At 45.3% G+C, this 7,765-nt stretch overlaps 1 long non-coding RNA gene across 3 annotated transcripts in view; it reads left to right on the top strand.

Annotated features, from left to right (window-relative positions):
- The first annotated feature begins 1,041 nt into the window (after nt 1-1,041).
- LOC143695002 (uncharacterized) overlaps nt 1,042-7,765 on the top strand; it is a 31,158-nt gene continuing 24,434 nt past the window's right edge. For all 3 annotated transcript variants that reach the window (XR_013183864.1, XR_013183865.1, XR_013183866.1), the window contains exon 1: nt 1,042-1,368. This is a non-coding gene — a long non-coding RNA (uncharacterized LOC143695002). The remainder of the gene's footprint in view (nt 1,369-7,765) is intronic.

The following is a 7,765-nucleotide window of genomic DNA, read 5'->3' as shown; positions in this document are numbered from 1 at the left end:
AACACCACCAGCAGTGGGGAGGAAGGAGAAGGGATGAATCAGGGGACCCCTGAAGATGAACCCAAAGTCCTTTCTGAAAATTTTCTGTGATTTCATATTCAGGTTGTTTTTCTAGAACAAAAGCCTTGGCAAACCAAACAGGGAAAAATTATTTCAAGGCTCAGGGACATTTATTGCCAGCTACAAAAAATGACACGTCATAAAAAGTTAGTTAATATATTAAGTATGTCATTATATTTATTATAACAATTAAAATAGCAAAAGCTTAATAACTAATGAACATTGAGAGAACTTTGCTTTCAAATAAATTTGGTGATAAAGAATTGTTTTTGACAACAGCATTTATCATGGCCTACCTAGAACTGTTGTATCTGTTTGTTGTACTTAATAAACAATGATAAATATATCTTTGTGCAGGAGAGTAGCTTAAATGTGTATTGTGCAATCTTCTTGAGAAACTGTAGCCAAGACTAATTAAATGATTCTAATTAAAATTGTGTGGATAGAAAGGAAATTAATGGCTTCATTTGTACTATTTGTTTATTTCATTGTCAAGTGTACTGGATATAATTGCAGTGCAAAGAAGAAATCATCGAAATTATTTTTTCTTCTGTTGGTTCCCCGTTCCATCAATTTATTGCAGAGGCTTCATTTTCTCTATCTTTAGAGGGAAACAATGCTGACAAAATGTGAAATCTCAACAAAGTTATTTTCTTGTTTGGAGCTGTTAGATGGAGAATACATTTATTGAACAAAGTAAAGGTTAAGCTTCAATTAAGCATTCTAAATATATTTTGTGAGCTATTGAAAAGCCATAATGTCTCAGCCCACATGGTTCACTGGAAGCTTGGAACAAAATAAATGAGAATAGAAGCAGAAGGAGTGCTCAGATGGTGAATCTCTCACACGTGGCCTACAAAAGAATGTGGTGTTGCTCCTACCATCTTTTATGGACAGTTTGTATCAGATAAAGTGGGCAAAAAAACCCTTATTAGTGATATTTTCTTTTTTTAACTGCAAACAGAGTCTCAGACACAAAAGCAGAAGAACACCTGATTTTTTTCCCCAGGGTGAGGTTTACATTTCACTACTTCTGTGGGGACTCCTCAGATGCAGGGAACAATAAATCAGATTATTGATCCAGCTCCTACAAGCAGCTCCACATTCTTTTATGAGTGTCTGGAAAACTGCAGATTGGAGCAGCCTCCTTCTCCTTCTCCTTTTCTCCTTCTCCTTCTCCTTCTCCTTCTCCTTCTCCTTCTCCTCCTTTTCTCCTTCTCTGCCCACTGCTGGGAGCTGGGGAGGGACCAACAGGATCCTGCAAGAGGAACTCCACAAGTTTCTTTCAGGACACTCAGCACTGCTCAGGTAATTCCTAATTCCCTTTAATGAACTTGAACAGAGGCTGAATTGTTTTGAGAAATTCATTCCAACTAAAAGATGCAAAACTGAAAGATTCTGAAATTCAGGAGCTTAAAATATGTTTATGTTTGGGCTGGACTGTGCTCCTGGAATTTTTTTCTTTGCCATGTCAACATTTCCTACAGAAAGCAGATGTTCTTTGTGGAAATCTCTGATTAATCAAAAATACAGTTTCCCTTTTTAAATTTGTTTCAGCCGAGCAATTTTGACAACTGAACCATAGCTAAATCCTTTATGCTGAAAATAAAATCCGTCTTTATGTTTTTTGTCTAAATGTGCTTCAGCAATGCCATACAGAAACTAACTTTTATAGCCCTGATAAGTGGAAAAATGTGGGAAATGAGAGTATATTTGAAAATGCTTGCATTAGAGACGTTTGTTAAAGCTGGCTAAACTAATGGCTTATTTTCTGCCTAAATCAGAGAGATTAATCTATAACTTTAAAATCAGAACAAAAAGAGCCCTGCTGAAACATAAAGTCTCGAGTAAAACAATTCTCCTCAAGGGCAGGACACTCATCATCCTTCTCAGGGAGTGCTTTTTCTTTGCCTCCCCTTCTCTGCGACCCAGGAACGCCCGCGCTGGATGGGAGCCGGCCATGGCCTGGTGCTGCTGGTGTGGCACTGGAGATCAGCTGGGCCTGGAGAGCTCTCCAGAGGCACCCCAGACAAGGAGGGAAGTGCTGGGGGAGCAGCTGCAGCCCTGACTTGGTGTCACAGTGAGATATGAGGTCAGTTAATGAATGGGGCTGTGGGCCTTGCCCTTGCTCTAAGTGCACAAACCGTGGGGCGCTGCTGCTGGACTGGCTTGGACTTGAACCCCAGAGCTCTCACCAGCCTGCAGTGCCACTGCAGGGTGAAACGTGAAGGGGAGAGCCTGATGTCTGCCCTGCACAAGCCTTGGAGCTTTGGGGTTGTTCCTTCTCTGGTTGGGCCCCATGGGCTGAAAGCTGCTGTGTGGCCGGAGTGGCTGTCACCAGCTCCTGGTGGCATTGTCCCGTCCAGCACTGCCCAGAGGGGTCATTCCTCATGGACAGCCATGCCTGCAGCTGGGGATGAGCAATGAAGAGACTGGAAAGGGGCTGAGCCTGGGGAAAAGGAGGCTCAGGGGGGAAGTTGTGGCTCTGCACAGCTCCTGACAGGAGGGGACAGCCAGGAACAGGGACAGGAGCAGAGGGAACGGCCTCAGGCTGGGCCAGGGCAGGCTCAGAGTGCACACCAGCAGGAATTTCCCCATGGAAAGGGGGCTCAGGCCTTGGAACTGCCCCGGGAGCTCTGGAGTGCCCATCCCTGGATTGTCCAAGGAATTCCTGGAGGTGACACTCAGAACTCTGGGCTGGGGACAAGGTGGGCATTGTGCACACCTTGGACTTGACCCTGCAGGTCTTTTCCAAGCTCAGTAATTCTGTGATCCTGTGGTCAGGAATGGTCAGGGGATGTGCCTGGGTCTCACAGCCCTGACCCCACTGATGTGGAGGGCCTGTACAGCGTGCAGCTGCAGCCTGGGTCAGCTTGGCTGCTTCATCATCAGTGTCATGTTTTATTGGGGCAATCTCTGTGCTATCAGCAGCTGGAATGCTCTGAGGACAGAAGCACAGCAAGTTCAGCAAAGACACTACTTTTTATTAGATCAGCTGATGTAGCTGAAAGAAAAGCAGACAAGATCTTTATTTCCCACGGGAAACTCGCTTTGGATGTGAAATAGAGGTCTTGTGTTTCCCATCAATACACTTCCACAAGTTTGGGGTCCTGGATCTGGGTGGGCAGGCAAAAATAACAGAAAATTAAATAAAATGCACGACAGATGACTGTGGAGGTGTGGAATAGCACCTTTATAAAGCCAGATTCACCTTCTCTTTCCCTGTGATGTGATGCTCGCATGGTTTTACCTCCCACATGTGCCAGGCAGGAAATTGCCAGATGCAAAGTGAGCCACAAACTTTCTTTGACTCATTTGTGAAGGTGCCAACCAACAAAAAAATCATCTGCAACTCTGAAGAGAAAGGCTGTGATTTTGTTTTACCAACTCCTGCTCACAGGGGTAAAAAGGTGAAGCTGAGTTATCCAACCTGGATGTTTTCCTGTTAATTAAAGTTATCGCACTAAGTAGATTTTAATGGCAGAAGGGTGTAAGCTACACCATACACAGCCAGGAGCTGTTTTCCACCAGCTGTGAGGAATCATTGCTCAATAGCAGTGAGAAGATCTCACTCTTTGCTCCTTGAGAGTAGCTGGTGAGCTGCAGCAGTAGGAGCACACAAGTGTTGAAGATTTTCTTGAAAAGGAATATAAAAACATTACTGCAGTACCTGCCTGCTTTGGCTGGAGAGCCTGAGAAAACCACTTTCCTTTATAAAATTTTTCCCTTTTAATTGCCTGAAAAGTGTACAAAAATAAAACATTTTTAAAATTCTTTTTGTCTTGCTTTAATGATCTGCTTGCTACTCGTTGTTCTTCGATGAATATTTCATTCAAGCCAGCTTCAGCTTGGGTATTGTTTTTTCCTCTCCACTGTGAGGATTCCTTTGAGCATTTATTATTCACATTCAATAGTGCAAGGGGTTGATTTGACACCAGGGTCAAACGGAGGCTTCAAGAAGCCACAGACCACTCTTTCCTTGAGGCCAGGCATGACAAACATCCCCAGTTTGAGCTGTGGCTCTGAGGGGTCAGCAGGAGCTCTCAGGCTGGTACACTTCAGAATATTCTACTCTGAGTGTGAACTCAAAGCTATCCTGGGGCAAAAACCACCCCATTTTCTATAGTTACCCCTCCACGAGGGTATCCTACAGGACAAAAAATCCCTGGTGTTTAGGATACAAACCCTGATGCCACAGAATTGAAGGACCAACACACCTTGCTGTGGGATCACCTTCCCCTGACCCCACCAGGAACTTCTGCCCCCTTCCCTGCCTTGTTTTGAGGAGGGAACAATGAGGACTCAAAGGAAAAACTGGATTTCCTTAAGAGCCAACATTACTTTTCCTGGCTTCTTTAAAAGCATCAGAGGTAGCTTTGCTGGCTGCTTGGCTCTAAAAAGAACAGCAGGGATCAGATAAAAGGAGGACACTTGCTTTTAATTGTCTCTTTCCCTTCTCCCCACCCTTATTTCAGGGCAAGATTGCCCAGCAGAGTGGTTTTTTTCTTTACATGATTTTTTATTTTCACTGATTCTGGATGACAGTATATTGTAAATCCAGCAATCTTGCCACTTTCCTATGGAGCAAGTGAAAAATGGAAGGCAGCAAAATGTGCAGAATTAGTGGGCTTGCTGTTCAGCCTGAAGTGCAGGTGTGTGTGTGCCACATCTCCAGTTCTGTGCCTCTGTGGGGAAGGGGCACTGGAATAACCAGGGAATACTGCTGTGCAGAAAAGTAGGAAGCTGCCTGAGTATTAAATGAGAGGAAAATCAATGCAGTCCAAAGGTTGCCTCCAAGGAAACAAAACAGCATTTATAGCTACGTCTGTCTTGCTTCTTTTTTGCCTGAAATTGCTGCTTGTTTGGCAAAACTCCTCCAGGATGGAGGCTGAGCTCCAGCATGCATGGGAGTATTTTGGCCAGAGGGCTTTGTTTCTTCATGTCCTGGACAAAATACTTCCATGTGCTCTCCAAAATGAATTTTGGCCAATCTGAGCCGATTTGGCTCAAACAGCAGGTAGGAAGTGGTTTGTTGGATCAGGGGGAGAAGGTGGAGCAGGAGTGACCAGAGAGGAGACCCCACTGTCCCACGCATGGAACTCTTCCATCACACCCAACAGGACTGACAGGGTGGATGGTTATCAGGGGTAAAAGGGTCCCCACATCCCTCAATCCCCCTCTCTGCCACCCCTTTCTCCTTTAGCCCCCCTGCCCCCAGTTCTGGGGTAACTGGATGTTGTGAACTGGTTTTAGGCTTCCTGGTTGCCGGTCTGGGCCACCCACCCGCCAAAGTTCATGGTCATGGTTTGCTTCCCTACAGATTTCCCAGGGGGAATGAAATGTGCTGGAAACCGAGAAACCCAATATCAATTTCCTTCTATCCTTTTATTTTATTTGATTCAAGACTCAAGGACTGTGAAACATTTCTCCATTGTTTGGCCTCAGAGCAAATTTACATTTTATTACATGGATCATATTTTTTTCCCTCTGTGTTTATGACCATGGACAGCGAAAGTGAGAGAATGAAGAGAGAAATAAATATGTATACATGAGTAAAAGAAATTACATCGCTCACTAAAGCAGCCTCAATGTCACAGCTGAAAACAGGCCCCTGCTCATATGCAGCTCACAGGTAACACAAATTTTCAGAAGCATTTTTAATACAGATGATGTATCACCTAATTACATAATCACAGGATGCTTTGTAATGGCTCAGTGATTTGGGGGAGATAAAAACTTCTCTGGCAAGCTCCATGTGATCATAAGCTTTAAAACTCCAGAGGGGATTGCCAGGTTCTATATATGTTTTTGTCAGCTTTTTAATTTGATATTTCCCTGAAATCATTAGACTATAATGGGCTATAAAGGAGGAAATGTGCTTTGGTTTTTTTTTGGCTTGTCTTTTTTTTTTTTTTTTAATGCAAACATCTAAAATAGATTACCAAAATAAAAGTTAGTTAAATTTGATCTAAAAGGCCGAATTAATCTTTTTCTCTCTGGATAAATAGTTCCAAGATAGTAAAAGTATGAGGGGAAAATGGAGAAAATGTAGTAACTGGAACAAAGTCCATCAGGGGCAGGAATGGATGAATGATGCTGTGGTACAAATTGGCACTTCATGATCTCAGCTCAGGACAAGTGCAACATGGAATGAGGTGGTTTTGTAAAGGTCAGGTCCTACCTTGTGACCTTCTTGCTCAGCTGTTCAGTTGTGTGGAGAAAACCCCTCCAGGCCCATGGGCTGGGTGAGCCACCAGTGCCAAATCTGTGTCATTCAGCAGTGGCCGAGACCCTTCTGCAGCTTTAAATTTAATGCTGCTTTTCCCATGTCACACTGTGCTGTGGCTCCTCTCTGCTGCTGGTCACAGTCCTGAAGCTGCCTGGAGAGGAGCTTCCTGTGTCCTGGGAGTGATTGAATTCAAACAGTGCCTTGGAATGGGGTTTTTTTATAGGATCCCAGAATGGCAGAGTGGCCTGGGGTGGAAGGGACCTCAAACCCCACCCAGTGCCAGCCCTGCCATGGCAGGGTCACCTTCCCCTGTCCCAGGTGCTCCCATCCCCAATGTCCAGCCTGGCCTTGGGCACTGCCAGGGATCCAGGGGCAGCCCCAGCTGCTCTGGGCACCTGTGCCAGGGCTGCCCACCCTGCCAGGGAACAATTCCCTCCCAATATTTAATCTAACCCTGCCCTCTGCCACCTGAGCAAACACTTTTGTGTGTCATGAACCTACAAACATGAATCATTCTCATCAATATGACAGCACACAGGAACAGGGGGATGAGCACCTCCAGAAATTAAACTCCTTGATCCTAAAAAGGACTCAGATCCCTGGGGCTCCCCATGACCCCGGGGGATGCAGCCAGAATTGCCAGAGGTGTCCCAGCACGTTTCCTGCTGCAAGATAAATAAATAAATAGGGAGGTAGATGTTGAACTGTCTCTGTGGAAGACAGTTGTTATCTGCTTTGACTGATAGTTTAATTAACACTGAAATGAGTGGGTTAATTTGGGGAGGGAGAAGAGGAGGGTTCCAATTAATGGACTGGCAGCATTGAGGTATATACTTTGCTAGACACTTGCTTCCATGAAACCCTGAAATGACTCAGTAAATCATGCCTGATCCTGAGTGATTGAGGGTCCCTCCTCCTTTTGAGAGAAGCCAAAATCAAGCTGGCAGACACCAGGCCAAGTCCTTGTCCCCTTCTGTCCCCTCCATGGTGGGAATGGCCCTGTCAATTGTGCAGGAGCACAGAGCTCCAGGGCTCAGATTCCTCACTGCTGTTACACATCTGCCACTTCAGCAGAGCTCTGGGAGAGTTTGGATGGGTTGTTTTGCTGAAAACAGAAAAAAAAGTTGGTGTGCAACGGGGAAATTCACTTCCAATGAGTCTGCCATGAGAGAATCCAAAGGCCTGGCTCCTCAGCAGATATTAAAATGCTGCCACTTTCATGATGGCAAATCAGGAGAACCTGTTCAGTGGAGCAGGCACAGGCTCGTTAGTGCATGGGATCTTAATTTGCTGCAGAGCCCCCTGTGCCCTGCTCTCATCCTTCCCCAGCTGGGCATGGCATGGGAGGGAGAGGATGGATGGTGGGACAGCCCTGGACACCAGGGACACCACAGCACAGCCTGAACCTGCCTCTGAGCCTTGCCAGCACTGAACATCGAGAGAATTAAAAGTGAGATGCTGGGGGAGTTGGATGCT

The sequence above is a fragment of the Agelaius phoeniceus genome, chromosome 11 (genome assembly GCF_051311805.1).
Source record: "Agelaius phoeniceus isolate bAgePho1 chromosome 11, bAgePho1.hap1, whole genome shotgun sequence".
NCBI lineage: Eukaryota > Metazoa > Chordata > Aves > Passeriformes > Icteridae > Agelaius > Agelaius phoeniceus.
Note: the sequence above shows the minus strand (reverse complement) of the source record. Positions and strands in the feature narration are given on the sequence as shown.